This window comes from Erinaceus europaeus, chromosome 8, assembly GCF_950295315.1.
Source record: "Erinaceus europaeus chromosome 8, mEriEur2.1, whole genome shotgun sequence".
Classification (NCBI taxonomy): domain Eukaryota; kingdom Metazoa; phylum Chordata; class Mammalia; order Eulipotyphla; family Erinaceidae; genus Erinaceus; species Erinaceus europaeus.
This window is the reverse complement of record NC_080169.1, coordinates 120,600,814-120,616,918: the sequence shown is the minus strand read 5'-3', so window position 1 is coordinate 120,616,918 and position 16,105 is coordinate 120,600,814. Positions and strand designations below refer to the sequence as shown.

The following is a 16,105-nucleotide window of genomic DNA, read 5'->3' as shown; positions in this document are numbered from 1 at the left end:
CCATGGTCAGTGTCTAGATCAAGGGCTATGTGGCAGCATACCCAGTAGAGTGCATATCTTACCATGTGTGAAGAACTGGGTTCAAGTTCCTGCTTCTTACCTCTAGGTCTTCACATCATGAAGGGTTCAACATTGCTGCAAGTATTTCATTTTTATCTTTAATAATTTTTTTCATTACCTTTATTTATTTATTGGATAGAGACAGCCAGAAATTGAGAGGGAAGGGGAGACAGAGAGGGAGACAATCCTGCTTCACCACTCACAAAGTTCTCCCCCTGCAGGTGGGGACTGGGGGCTTGAACCTGGGTCCTTGTGCACTGTAATGCATGCGCTTACCCGGGTGTGCCACCACCTGAACCCTGCTGCAAGTATTTCTCTCCCCCTCCCCCAGTTTATTGCTATGAATGTTACCTCTGGGGCTCACTATGAATCCAATGCTCCTGGCAGCCTTTTTTTTTTCCTTTAAAAAATTATTAGATAGGACAGACAGAAATTGAGAAAGGATGGGGAGATAGAGAGAAGGAGAGAAAGAGAGACACCTGCAGATCTAGTTTACTGCTTGTGACGTGGTCTCCCTAAAGGTGGTGAGTGGGAGCTTGAACCCAGGTCCTTACACATGGTCATATGTGCATTTAACCTGGTGCGCCATGGCCCAATCTTGCCCTTTCCTCTCACCACCAAAAAAATGAATAAATGAGTGAATGAAAGAAGAAAGGGAGAGAAGGACAGATGGAAGAAAAAAGTTCCTAACAGGAGTAATGGACTCATTGTGTTGGTACCAAGTCCCAGTAATAACTCTGACAGCCAAAAGAGAAAATAAAAAGCTTCTAGATAATTTTATCATTGATGAGTATTTCTTTGTTATTGACCTAGTAGGTACAAGGCCTCTGGGATGCTTTTCCAACTGAGAGGCATCACAGGGTGTTAGAATCTAGGCAGATTCTTAGGCAGAAACAAATACCTAGTTAGCTAGGACCTGGGCTCTAGTTATGGTTTAGATCCTAGAACTAGAACATGCATTTAGATCAAACATAACTAGAACATGTATTTAGATCAAATAGGCAAGTTGTACAGTTTATGGATTCAACCGTTAGTAAAAAATTTTTTTTTTTTGCCTTCAGGGCTCAGTGCCTGTGCTATGAATCCACTGCTCCTGAAGGCTATTTTTTTCTCTTTTGTTGTCCCTGTTATTTATCATTGTTGTTGTTGTTATTGATGTGTTGTTGTTAGATAGGACAGAGAGAAATGGAGAGAGGAGGGGAAGACAGAGAGAGGGAGAGAAAGACAGACACCTGCAGACCTGCTTCACTGCCTGTGAAGCGAGCCCCCTGCAGGTGGGGAGCTGGGGGTTCGAACCGGAATCCTTATGCTGGTCCTTGTGCTTCTATGCCATGTGCGCTTAACCTGCTGTGCTACTGCCTGACTCACACTGTTACGACTCTAATTCATCATATTGATATTTGTTTCTATTAACTTTCAGCTGCTATTCATTATTAATATAAGCAGGTGTGTGTGTGTGCATTCCTGTGTGTGTGTGTGTGCATTTATGTGTATGTGTGTGTGGCCACAGTTTCATATCTGTATAACTTCAATGTTTCTGGATGACTTTCTCATTAAGACAGAGAAAGAAGAAGAGAAGGAGAGAAAGGAGAAAGAGAGAGAGACAGAGAGGGAGAGAGAACTTTTATCAGCACTCCCATATAGACCTGGGACTCCATCTGGGCTGGACATACAGCAAGGCATGCATTCTACTTGCTGAGCTATCTCTCTGGTGTTTCATATGCAGTCTTTTTACAGACTCAATATGAAAATACCTTACTTTTTTTTTTTTTAAAAATTATTTATTGGATAGAAGCAGCCAGAAATTGAGAGGGAAGAGGGAGAGAGATAGAAACACACCTGCAGCCCTGCTTCAACCCTTGCAAAGCTTTCCCCCTGCAGGTGGTGATTGGGGGCTCAAACCCAGATCTTCGAGCACTGTGACACGTGCGCTCAACCAGGTGCGCCATCCCCAGCCCCAGTACGAAAATATCTTAATACCTCCAAATCCTGTTTAATAAAGGAATCTCCACTACCACCATTGTGTCTGCTTCACTTTGAAATGTCTCCTGACGGGGAGTGAGTTTGCCTTATGCGAACACCAATTAGTTTCTTAACAGTTTGATAGATTGTTGAAAGGCTTATTTTTGTTTAGGAAAAACATTCTTTTTGCAGCATCAGTCAGGGAAATTCATGTAGATAAGAAATGTAGACAGTGAGTTCAGGGTGAGATGCTGCTGACTCAGTGATGGATTCTGACCATCTAGCGAGAGATCTTGTATCTTGTGTCTGGGATTTATTACAGTGTGTGACAGATGGTCTGGGGCTTGAGGTAATATCCCTCTTGAATATTTATCTTCCAATCCCCAGACAAAAAAGACTTTCTTTTCTTGAGAATTTTGGATGTCGAAGGAGGGACTCTCCCATGGAGAGCTGAAGAGAGAGAATAAATTATATCTCAGAATATCTCACCTCCTTGCTAACTTCATATTTCAAAGCTGTGATGTTGGTATCTATGATTATTTTAAGCCCATGTGATGATTAGGAGACAGAAACTTTCTTAGCTGAGAAACAGACATCTCCCCACACAATCACACTTATGCTGCTTAATGATGGGGCATGTTTTGAGAACTGTGTTATGAGGCAGTGTTGTTGTGTGAATACCCCACAGGAGTTATCACACACACCTACTTTCAGCCCAAAGAAGCACCACCTCTACTCTGCCAGTGTAGAAATGCCACTGAATGAATGAAATGTCAGTCAGTGAAGCATTTCAGTACACCAACAGGTTATCTGGGTGGGTGTAATTGGTAGTTATCATGATCCTAACTTTTTCACTTCTTTGAACGTGTTTGTGTTTTCTAATATGACTTCTCTTTCTTTCTTTTCTTAATCTTTCTTTATTGGATAGAGACAGCAGAAATTGAGAGGGAAGGTGGAAGATAGAGAGGGAGAGAGACAGACACCTTCAGCCCGGCTTCACCACTTGCAAAACTTTCTCCCTGCAGGTGGGGGCTGGGGTCCTTGCGCAGTGTAACACATGTGTTCAACCAGGTGCACCACCACCTGGTCCCTATCTGCATTTCATCAGAGTTATTTCTGGGGATAAGATCCTACATGGTTCCATTTTCTGTTAGAGAGAGAGAGAGAGAAAGAGAGAGGGCGGGGGAAGGGAACGGAAGGGAAGGAAAGGGAGAGGAGAGGAGAGGATGGGAGACATCCGCAGCACAGCTCCACCACTTGTGAACATTCCTCTCTGAAAGTCCTCATGTGTAGTGACATGCATTCTACCATATGAGCCCCTCCCACACCTCCCCCCTCCCCCATGTATGCCTTTTATTTTAAATAAGGTAAGTTCATTCTTTGTTTTAAAAGATTTTAAAAAATCATTTATTACTGGATAGAGACAGAGAGAAATTGAGAGGAGAGGGAGGATAGAGAGGGAGAGAAACAGACACGTGCAGTTCTGCTTCACCACTCATGAAGCTTTCCCCCTGTATGGGGGGACAGCCAGGGACTTGAACCTGGGTCCTTGAGCACTGTAATGTGAGCGCTTAACCAGGTGCACCGCCACCTGGTCCCCCATTTATGCCTTTTCCTAAATCCCAGTAGATATAGAACATGGATTATTGTGTGTGAGGTCCAGGGTTCCCTTCTCAGCATCATATGGGAGCACCATGGCTAGAACCAAAGGAGCCTCATAGATGATGACACTGTGTGTGTGTCTAGTGTCAGTCTGTCTGTCTTCCTCTAAGCCTATAATATAAAAACCTTGCCCAGGGAGACTGCTTGGGGATTATCATACATGTGTGAAGCCCTTGTTTTCATTCCTGGTGACCAAGTGCATTATAATAAAAAGGGGGGGGGGAAAGACACTCCAGTTATTTCCTGCAAGCAAGAAGTTCTCCTATGAAGTTTTGGATATTCTGCTTCTCTCTCATCTTTCACCTCTGCTCCTCACCCAGTGCTTATTCCCAGAGAAGTTAGGCATCCTAGACATCCACCATTAGCTGTGAGAAGTTCCTGTACAGAGTGAGCACACTGTAGCCTTGTCTCACTTAAGTATCTGAATGACCTAGGAGTTAGGAGGCAGCAGTGAGGGGCCAGTGCAGGAGGGATACCTGCTCAGAAAGTCCTGGTCAAAGCCACTGGAATAGTTGGATCATCACAAACCAGGCTCCAGAGAGTGGTACTGTTGACTGCAGGTGTCCTGCCCAGTGACCAATGTGCACAGGGATGAGAATCTTCCTTCAGAGGAGACAAGCCTATTGCTCCTCTGCAGGTGTCATGGGGGCACATGGACAAAAGGCAAGAGGCTGGATTTCTATTTTATTCATTTATTTTTTTTTTGCCTCCAGGTTTATTGCTGGGGCTCGGTGCCTGCCCTACGAATCCACTGCTCCTGGAGGCCATTTTTTTTCCTATTTTATTGCCCTTGCTATTGTTATTATTGTTGTTATTGCTGTTGTTGCTGCTCGATAGGGAAGAGAGAAATCAAGAACGGAGGGAAGACAGAGAGAGGAGAGAGAAAGATAGACACCTGAGGACGTGCTTCACTTCTTATCAAGTGACTCCCCCCACTGCAGGTGGGGAGCCTGGGGGCTTGATCTGGGATTCTTATATCGGTCCTTGTGCTTTTCACCAAGTGCACTTAACCAGCTGCATTACGGCTGGGCCACCTGGATTCCTAATTTTTACAGACCTGTGTCCGTTTCGGGGGGAGGTGGTGGTTGTGGCAGCACAATTTCTACATGTGGAGCTAAAAATAAATGCTTCTGACAAGAGCAGATATCAGCCTTGTACATTTCCTTGGTTTCAAGTCCAACTCTACCTATTTGCAGATGATATAATAGTATACATAGGGGAACCTAAAGAATCTGGCAGAAAGCTTCTGGAAATTATTAGGCCACATAGTAAGATGTCAGGCTACAAAATTAACATAGAAAAAGCAATGGTATTCCTCTATGCAAGCACTAAATTGGAAGAAGAAGCTATCCAGAAATAAGTACCATTCACTATAGCAGCAAAATATATAAAATACTTAGGAATAAACCTCACTAATAAAGTCAAAGACTTATAAGAGACTGGAAACTATGAGTCGCTATTCAAGGAAACAGAAAAAAGATACAGAGAACGGGATTGATATCCCATGCTCATGGGTTGGAAAAATTAACATTATCAAAATGAATATTTCCCCCCAGAGTCATATACAAATTTCATGCAATCTCCATCAGGTCCCACCATTTTTTTTTTTAAGAGAATAGAACAAAAATTAAAAACACTCACTTGGAATCAGAAAACACCTCAAATCACCCAAACTATCTGGAGAGAAACAAAAAAGGCAGAACTGAAGGTTTCAAAAAAAAATCTGTCTTGCAAATAGAGTCATAAATGGAAGCCTGAAATCAGAGGCAAATGGGCCTTTTCATTAGACCCTCAAAACCTGTTTGGAGGGAACGTGAGTCAGTGAGTGGGAAAAGATCTTACCATGAGTTCCTCTAGTGTGGAAAATATTGTATCCTAATCCAGTAAATTGAAAAAAAAAAAAAAAAGAAAACCAGGGTTGAAATCTCTCACCTGGAAACTTTCATTTTGCAAGCTGCTTATAAATCTCTGTGCAGCCAAGAGAGAAAATGTGACAGTCAAATCCATTCACTGAGGCTGTGAAGGCAAAAGACACAGAGCCTATGCCTCCACAGTGAAGCCGCCTTTGAGGGTGACAGGTGTGTGGGGTGGGAGCTGAGACTTGCTCAGAGAAAACACTGCCAGTGGGAGAGAAGATTAGCAGACACTTCAGCACCAGGGACAGCGACCACGTGAAGTGATAGGGTGTGGTGCCATGGTTCAGACTGCCGCCAGAACTCTGAAATGAGACTGTTTGTACAGGGAGGCAGCAGCAAAAGGACCCCCTTTCTGGGACTCTACTGATCTGGGAGCCCCTTCCCAGAGAGCTCTTCTTCTGCTGGCGTGACTAAGCTCAACACCAACACCCACTCTTGATGCAGGAAGAGCTATGTCCTCCATTCTCAGGGTTGAAGGTCATATAAAATGAGCTCCACCTGAGATGGAATTAGAGTATACTATGAAAGGAAAGGTCTCACCCGAGTAATGAAGCTGAAGGGTTGTCATTCCACTCGTGAAGTCTCTGGACACAGTCTGAGGTGAAGCATGTTGAGGTGGCAATTGTTGGTTCACTTTCTAACAAAGTCCCCAAACCTAGATATACACTAGTTTCTGTGAGAGAGAGCCTATGTTCACATGTATCCGTAAACTACTGTAAAATATATACCTGAAAGTAGAAGTGCACTAGAGTTTGCAGTGAGTATCCCCCTAACACTTCCTCTCCACTATTCCAAGCTTTGGGTCCATGATTGCTCAACAATTTGTTTGGCTTCGTATGTTAACTCTCTTTTCAGTCACCAGGTTCCAGATGCCATCAGGATGCTGGCCAGGCTTCCCTGGACTGAAGACCCCACCAATGTGTCCTGGAGCTCTGCTTCCCCAGAGACCCACCCTAATAGTGAAAGAAAGAGGCAGACTGGGAGTATGGACTGACCAGTCAACGCCCATGTTCAGCGGGGAAGCAATTACAGAAGCCAGAGCTTCCACCTTCTGCATCCCACAGTGACCCTGGGTCCATGCTCCCAGAGGGATAGAGAATGGGAAAGCTATCAGGGGAGGGGGTGGGATATGGAGATTGGGTGGTGGGAATTGTGTGGAGTTGTACCCCTCCTACCCTATGGTTTTGTTAATTAATCCTTTCTTAAATAAAAATAAAAAAAAATAAAATAATAAAATGAGCTCCAGGAATCCAGGGGAGGCAGTTGTTCAAGAAGTTAAAACAGGGGGCTGGGTGGTGGCGCGTCTGGTTGGGCGCACATAATATGGTGCACAGGGACCTGGGTTCGAGCCCTCCCATCCCCACCTGCAGGGGGAAATCTTTGTGAGTGGTGAAGCAGTGCTGCAGGTCTCTCTCTCTCTCTCTCTCTCTCTCTCTCTCTCTCTCATCTATCGACCTTCCTCCTCTCAATTTCTGGCTGTCTCTATCCAATAAATAAAGATAATAAAATTTTTTTTTAAAAAAAAGAAGTTAGAACAACTTTCCCTGTCTGGTGTTATGAGATGGCTTAGAGGGTCCCAGCACCAAGACAACAGTCCTTTGACATTTGATACTTGAAAAATCACGTCAAAGTCCTGCTCAGGCAAACCATCAAGAAGGAATCTGGATATATATTACTAGTGGATGCTTGACATATTCAGGGGGTGAGGTTGTCCATTTATGTTAGACTAACAGACACATACTTTCCCAGAAGATGTACTTAAGCATCTCTGGACAAAGTCACTTCAAACAGAGAGCTTATCCTGGTTGAATGTACACTATACAGTGCACAAGGATACAGGTTTAAATCCCAGGTCCCTACCTGTAGGGGGAAAACATCATGAGTACTGAAATAGTGTTGCAGGTGTCTCTCTCTTTCTGTCTCTGTCTCTCTCTTCCTCTATCCCCCTCCTTATCAATTTCTTTTGGTCTCTATCCAGAATAAATAAGTAAATATATATATATATTTTTTTTAAAAACAAAGTGCTCATCCTATGACTCAATTAATCAATCAATCAATCAATCAATCCATGGGTAAGTAAATAACTAAATGTTTTCTTTATTAGATTTTTAAAATTATCTTTATTTTTTAATTTGATAGAGACAGCCAGAAATTGAGAAGGAAGGGGGTGATAGAGTGGGAGAGAGACAGAGACACCTGCAACACTGCACCCACAAATCTTTCCCCCTGAAGATGGGGACCAGGGGCACCGTAGCATTTGCACTCAACCAGGTGTGCCACTACCTGCCCCTGTGTTTTCTACCTGGACTGTAAAAAAAACACACACACACATAAAAAAACCCTCAAGGGCAGTGTTGTGAAACTCAGCAATAATCATGACAAAAAATGTTTTCACCTAAAATCCTTCATGCAAGAACTTTGCACTAAATAAGTAAAGAAAAAAACACTTCCTTCATTTTCTTTACTTAAGCCTTTTCTCTTGGTCAAGTTTCCTTCTGTTCCCATGGAGACATCTGTCCTAATTCCAGCACTGCTATTTGCAGTGGGCTGGGATTTCTTGCTTTTAACTTGGAGCATTTCTTTGGCTGATTAAGACTTCTGTTGAGATCAGGAGCTGTGCTGAGTGGGTTCCCAGTGTTGTTGTAGGTTGCCAAGCTTCTCCTTGATGTCTTTCCCTCCAGCAGGGCATGTGTGTGTGTGTGTGTGTGTGGGGGGGGGGTGTTACCTGCAGAAGGAGGAGTTCCCCAAGGCTATACCTTGTTCTACTAACATTTGGATTTCTGCAGAATTATCATTCTTTGCCAGTCTTTCCCATTTTAGCAGCTGCATTCAGTGTGTGGATTTAGGAAAACTGATGTTGTTCCTGATGGAAGTGATCAGTGATGGTGGAGAAAGGGATCTGTTTGAGGTCTAGGCCCAGCATATCTATATGGGAATCCCAGAATTCCCTGACTACAAGCCCAGACGATGGGATGGCCTGGTATTGACCAAAAGGGCCATCATTAAAGTATTCTGATCTCTTGCCCTTATCCAGCTTTTGTATTCATAATACTATCTGGTGAGGTTAGACTTAGAGTGATTGAGGGAAGTGAAGCAGGAGGCAGGAGAGGAGGGTAGCTAAACTTAAGTAGTAAGTATCTGACTAAGTACTTTCTGATGTCTTCTTTAGGCCTTTCTACTTACTTGCTGCACTTATTGAGTCTAAGTGTACTCACTGCAGAGAGAGATAGAGAAAGAGAAAAGAAAATCCCCTAAGCCATAATAGCTTTCCCCATCAACTAGAAAAATAACCTGAAAACTCAACAAAATATGACCAAGATTTCTTCAGACACTCACCAAGCCACAGATGAGTATAGACACATGTGGAATATGGACAGAAAAGCAGTGAGAGAGAGATTCCCAGAACTAAGAAATGTTCATTTATTGATGCCCAGCAACAACCCTGCTGTTAAAAAAAAAAAAAAAAAAACAGGGGTCGGGCAGTGGCATAGCAGGTTAAGCGCACGTGGCGCAAAGCACAAGGACCGCCGTAAGAATCCCGGTTCGAGCCCTGGCTCCCCACCTGCAGGGGAGTCACTTCACAGGCGGTGAAGCAGGTCTGCAGGTGTCTGTCTTTCTCTCCTCCTCTCTGTCTTCCCCTCCTCTCTCCATTTCTCTCTGTCCTATCCAACAACCAATGACATCAACAATAACAATAATAACCACAACAAGGCTACAACGACAAGGACAACAAAAGGGGAAAAATGGCCTCCAGGAGCAGTGGATTCATGGTGCAGGCACTGAGCCCCAGCAATAACCCTGGAGGCAAACAACAACAACAACAACAAACAAACAATCCCCCACCCCCTGAAACAAACAAACAAACATACTAAATCAACTTTCTCTGCTTAACTGATTGAGTCTGTGGCTGTGGGTTTTCCCCTCTGCCTCTTGCCTGGGCACTAACAGCTATCAGTTCTTCACTCAGACTTCTCACCTGCAGACCCTGTGTGATCACCTCTGAGAACTGCGAGGTCTACCTCTCACACTTGCTGCCTGGAGTCTCCGTGGGGTTCAGCTCCCACCAGGCTCTGAGACTATTATTATAATAATGATGATTGTTGTTGTTATTATTATTATATTATTATTCCCCTGACATCCCTGCCTGCAGACTGGGTAAATGCCCTCCCAGGGAATCCACAGAATATAGGTTCTGATTCTAGGAAAAAAATATCTTCAGTGACGGTTGGGATTAGAAAATACATGGAAAGGGCATTCAGGGCATTGACACACTAGGTCAGGCACACACATTACAGTGCACAAGGCCCTAGGTTCAAGCCCCTGTCCGTACGTGTGTGTGTGTGTGTGTGTGTGTGTGTGTGTGTGTGTGTGGAGGGGGGGTTCAGAAGCAGTGAAGCTGGTCTGCTGATGTCTCCCCTTTTCTATCTTCCCTTACTCTTTTAATTTCTCTCTGTCCTATCAAGTAATAAGAAAAGGCAGCTGGGAACTGCTCAACTGCATTGAGCCCCAGAGATAACTTTGGTGACATGAAAAATAAGAAGAAGATGAAAAAGAGGGGACGGGTGACGGTGTACCTTGTTGAACACACATGACAATGCACAAGGACCTGGGTTTGAGCCCCTGGTCCTCACCTGCAGAGGAGAATACTTCACGGATGATGAAGCAGGGCTGCAGGTATCTCTTTGTCTCTCTCCCTCTCTATCACCACCTTCCCTCTCAATTTCTGGCTGTTTCTACACAATAAATAAATAAAGATAATTTCAATTAAGAAGAAGAAAAAAGAAAATACATCTGACTACTGGGGTTGGGGAGTGCTGATAAGCAATCTAGTTTGAGAATATGGCTAGAAAGCTGAAGTAGGGCAGGGAATAGCTCCCAAACATGAGGAAAGTATATAAATACCATTAACTGATTACCCCATCCGTCTGACCTAGGGTGTGTATATATATATATCACAGGAGCCTGTGTGACCTCTGAGTCCCTGTCAGTGTAAGCTCACAGTCTTCTGCCCTAATCCAACTTTCTTTTTTTTTTCTTTTTTAATATTTATTTATTCCCTTTTGTTGCCCTTGTTGTTTTATTGTTGTTGTCGTTGATGGATAGGACAGAGATAAATGGAGAGAGGAGGGGAAGACAGAGAGGAGGAGAGAAAGATAGACACCTGCAGACCTGCTTCACCGCCTGTGAAGCGACTCCCCTGCAGGTGGGGAGCCGGGGCTTGAACCGGGATCCTTATGCCAGTCCTTGCGCTTTGCCTAATCCAACTTTCTAGCCCTACCTATTCTCAACTCCGACACCGTCTTCCCAGACAACATTTTAGCCCATCTGCATGCTAGATATCAGGCTTAGGCAGAAATTACTAGTCATGAGCCCCTTGGAACATACCTGGAATAGAGTTCTTAGTTTATTCCCACCGGAAGATCTCTGGTTTCATCTGCTCTGTTCCTATCTTTGGTTTCCTGTTTAGTAAACAATTTCTCCTGCTTTCTATGTTACTGCCTTTCAGCCACCAAGTTTCAGATGCTACTATGATTCCATCCTGACTTTCCTGGCCAAAAGACTTCATCAGTGCGTCCTGGAACCTTACCTTTCCAGGCCCCTACCCCATTAGGGAAAGATAGAAACAGGCTGGGGGTGTGGATCCACCTGCAAACACCCATGTCCAGCAGAGAAGCAATTACAGAAGCCAGACTTCCCACCTTCTGCACCCCATAAAGATCCTGGGTCCATATTCCCAGAGAGATAAAGAATAGGAAAGCTTCCAATGGAGAGGATGGGACAGGCAACTTGGGTGGGGGGAAGACTGGACTTATATCCCTGTTATTTTACAATTTTGTTAACCATTATTAAATCACTAATACAAAATTAAAAAGAAGGTTATCTAGTTTGGTCAGAACTCTGCACTGGTAAACCAACCTAAAGAAAACACTCCCCCCACCTCCATAAATTTCAGAACTGCAGACCTGCCCTCACTTAACCTAGGATTTATGTCATTAGATATATTAGTTTTATTTTTATCTTTTTATTACCATCATTTTTAATTTATGGGATAAAGACAGCCAGAAATTGAGAGGGAAGGTGGTGAAAGAGAGGGAGAGAGACAGAGAGACACCTGCAGCCCTGCTTCACCACTCACAAAGTTTACTCCCTGCAGGTTGGGACTGGGTGCTTGAATCTGGGTCCTTGTACATTGTAACATGTGCATTCAACCAGATGCACCAACCTCTAGCCCCTTATATGGAGTTTTCATAAGTCATGATGTTTTTCTGTTTTTATTTTTATTTATTTAAAATATTTTTTATTTATGATTGGATAGAGAAAAAGAGAAATTGAGAGGGGAGGGGGCGGGAGAGAGGGAAAGAGACAGACACCTGCAGCCCTGCTTCACCACTTGTGAAGCTTTCCCCCTGCAGGTGGGGATCAGGGGCTTGAACCTGCATTCTTTCACACTGTAATGTGAGCGCTTGACCAACTGCACCGCAGCCTGGCCCCCTTTTCTGTTTTTTCTATGCAAACTATGCGTCATGATTTTTCTGATAGCCCAATATATCTAAAGCTCTCAACTCAAGAAACTCACATAAACTTGACGTAGATTATACACCAAAGCACTTGGTGGAAGCAAACTCAACTTCTTGGGACCAATCAGTCCTGACCACCACTAAACAACAATCACCAGATAACAAAAGATGTCGAAAACCAATGGGGAAATGCCACAGAGACAAGCGCCCCAACAACAACAAAAAAATATTTCCAGGGCTGGGGAGACAGCACAGTGGTTCTGCAGAAGACTTTCCTGTCTGAGCCTCCAAGCTCCCAGGTTCTCTCTCCAGCACTGCCATCAGCCAGAGCTGAACAGTGATCTGGTCTTCAGAAAAAAAAAAATACAGATCCTTCAAAATAAAGGAATACTCACAAGATACTAGATAAATACACACATGTCTATGCGAAATATAATGCATACAAGAAGAAATTTATAAAACATAATAATAATAATGGGGACATACCCGAAGGAAATATAACCACCGTGTTGAAGAGATAGCAATGCCCACACCATGTTCATGGTGGCTTGATTTACCAGAGTCCAGACCTGGGAATACCCTACGTGCAGTAGACAGATGGGTGGATATAGAAAATATGGCATCAGGACACCGTGGAATAACTCTCAAGCAAAAATAATAAGTACGGAGGTCTTTCCACTTGAGATAACTAGAGGGAATCTTGAGGGCATTGGGATTCAGTGCAGTGAGTTAAATAGAAGAAAACAAATCTTGCGAGATCACACACATCAATCTAAAAGAAAAGCCCACTCCCAGAAAAAGAGGTCAGACTGGTGGTTATCAGAGGTAGGGGGCTGTGATCACGGAGGTGTAGAGGTACAAGTTTCCAGTTCCAAGAGAACTAAGGAACGAGGACTTGATGGAGAAGACGAAGACTACAGGTCACAGGGCTGTCTGAATGGGTCCAAGAGAGCACATGCTAACTTTCTCCCAGGGAGCATCCTGGGAGAAAATGTGCACGTGCAGAACCTGATGTTTGTTGATAATGAAGGAGGAAGAGGAGGAGAGAGAAGAGAAGGAGGGAGGGGGAGGGAGGAGGGAGGAGAGAGGAGGGGGGAGAAGGAGGAGGGGAGAAGCAGAAGAGGGAGAGGAGGGGCCAGGGAAAGGGAAAGAGCTGAGGGAGGAGAAGATGAGGAGGGGGAGGAGGAGGGGAGGAGGAGGAAGAAGAGAAGGAAGAGGAGGAGGAGGAAGAGAAGGAAGAGGAGGAGGACTAGGAAGCAGCTGGTTTACAGCAGCAGAATCTACACTGGAAACTGTTGGACCCTCTGATCAATTTATTTGTGACTCAAAAACTGCTCCAGCAAAGTGAATCTGATTAAACAGACCGTGATTAAGAACACAAGTTGTGCCAATTAGTGGAGAAAGGGTCTTGTCTCTCCTCTGTACGGCAATAGTAAAGTTGGTTGCTCCAATGTCAAGAATAAGAAGTTGGGTTCTTCTCTTGTACTATATAATAAATAAGTTCTGTGTTCATTAACAGCCTAAAGATAAAAAAAAATATTTTAAGTACTCACTTCGGCAGCACATACACTAAAATTTGAACGCTACAGAGAAGATTAGCATGGTCCTTGCGCAGGGATGACAGGCAAATTTGTTAAGCATTCCATATTTAAAAAAAATAGTTTAATACTTTCAGAAGGAAAAAAAAATAGCAATCTTCTGTGACATATAGCACACCAGAGAATATTTTTTTGTGGAAAAACAAACGCAAATTGTAAAGAGAAGAAAAAATGATAGTCTTTCTTTCTTTTTGGTTTAATTTATTTTTGATGTATTTTATTTATTTTCTTATTTATTTTTGGAGAGACACAGAGAAATTTAGAGGGAAGAAGGAGACAGAGAGGGAGAGAGAAAGAGACACCTGCATCACTGCTTCACTGTTTGTGAAGCTTCCCTTGCAGGTGAGGACTGTGATTCAAACCTGGGTCTTCGCTCATTGAAATGTGTGCTCCACTGATAAACTGCAGGAAAAGTGATGATCTCGAATATTTATTACATACAAGTTAGAATCTGTGGGCTGCAGCAACAGCTCAACTGTCAGGTTATGTGCCTGGCCTTCTGCATGACGCAGTAAATCTAACCTTGGTACCACATGAGAAGATACTACAGCACCAGAGGAACACTGTTGCCATGACCTAGTTCACTTTCTCTGTGTCTCCTTATAACAATGAGAAAGCGTCCCAGAATTAGTGAAATCACGCATGTGTGAGTCCCTAGCTGAAAACAATTTAGGGGGTGGGTGGGTGGTTGCACACCCAGTAGTAAGTACAAGGACCCACGTAAGGATCCAGGTCTGAGCTCCCTGCCCCCCCACCTAAAGGAGGGACTCTTCACAAGTGCTGAAGCAGGTCTGCTTCCCTTGTCATACTCGTCCCCTCTCCATCTCTCCCTCCTTTCTCAATTTCTCTCTGTCCTATCCAATAAAATGGAAAACGTGGCCACCAGGAGTGGTGGATTTGTACTGCCAGCACCAAGCCCTAGAGATAACCTTGGAGGAAAAAAAAAATTAGGATCTGTACCTCAAAATATAGTCTACACAGAAACAGAATAGAGATTAGAAGATCATATAGGTAATGCATATAAGTTATAAACTATTAGTATTTGGTCATGGGAATCGGTATATATTTGTGAAAAATATACACGGGCTATTTATACTCAAGGAAATGTCCAACTAGGTTCTAGTTCATCATCAGAAAGGAAAATCTGAATTAAATCAGTTTATCTTCATCAGTTGATAGGACCCAAGTGATAAAATGAAAATTGTTAGTAGTGAAGATTGTGGAGTGATTTCAACCAAAATAGCTTCCTGAAACCCACCTGAGTGTATAAATTGACAGAATGTTTTAGAAATGTCAAACCCATTTCCAAGCCCTGCAATTCTACTCCTAGACACAGCTACCTTAGAGAAGTCTGCATGGAACCACAGTGGAACAGTAAAGACATTCTCAGAGGAGTAATGCTTGTCATAATAATAATAAAAATACTGGAAGCAATCTAAATTTTCTTAAGGATATACAAATAATGTGTCATCCAGTCTTGTGAATGGAATGCCATAAAACAGAAGGGAAAAAGTGAACTAGGGCTGCAAACAATAGAAACAACTCCCAAAAACACAAGAGTGAATGAAAGAAGCCCCTCCCCTCCTTTTTTTGTGAGAGGCTATGTCTTCTCTGCTGGTATTTATTTAAAATCCGTGCTATAAGAAACACATACATACATAGGTTGCTTTTCCTTTGCATGATTCTGAAGGGCACAAACTTTTTACTAAGGCTCAGTTAAACACACCCAGTTCCCCTCCTGCCCCAGTAAGATGATTCAAATTTCCATGAACTATCACACTCTGAAGAGCGATTGATAGCAGAGCATTTACCTTTCACCGTACAGAGAGAGACAATGCTCAGGATTCATTGCCTGTGATTCTATCCGCAAACTCTCCATAAAACACACAGGTGCCTGTGACCACAGACCAACCATGGCCTTTCTTTCAAAGTCTGTTGGTACTTATGAAGGATGTTTTCCACAGAGACTGCAAAGTGTGTAGCTTAGTCTCCTGGTCTCCAGGGAAGTGATAATTCCAAAATTTTATCAAAGATGGGCAGCAAAAAGAGGAGTCTGTCCAACAAAGCAGAAAGAGCTTCAAAAAAAAAAAGTTGAGTCTCTGAAGGGAGGCTGGGTCATCCTACTCTCTGACACTCAAGGATGACTGGTCCTGAAATGAGTGCAGCCCAGCTCTGACCATGGATTATGAGCTCAGACTGACAGGATTAGAGGCTGCACAGGCTTCTGTGTTAAATAAGAATAGATATGAACCCTGGGTTAGATTGTTGTGGTAAACAGTTAATTGCCTTTATAAATATATTTTCATCAATTTTGCAAGGAACTCTCTGCCTTAATCCTGTTTCCTAGTTCTACTTTCAACTCTGATCCCATCTTCCCAGATTATATTTC

The 16,105-nt window shown here is 43.3% G+C and overlaps 1 protein-coding gene and 1 non-coding gene across 2 annotated transcripts in view; one reads left to right on the top strand and one right to left on the bottom strand.

The window, feature by feature from the left end:
* The window catches only part of CNTNAP2 (contactin associated protein 2), a 2,382,269-nt gene that overhangs the window by 279,099 nt on the left and 2,087,065 nt on the right, over nucleotides 1-16,105 (bottom strand). The gene's annotated exons all lie outside the window — the stretch shown is intronic.
* Nucleotides 13,664-13,770, top strand: LOC132540026 (U6 spliceosomal RNA). The gene has a single exon (XR_009551309.1). It is a non-coding gene; the product is annotated as a U6 spliceosomal RNA (small nuclear RNA).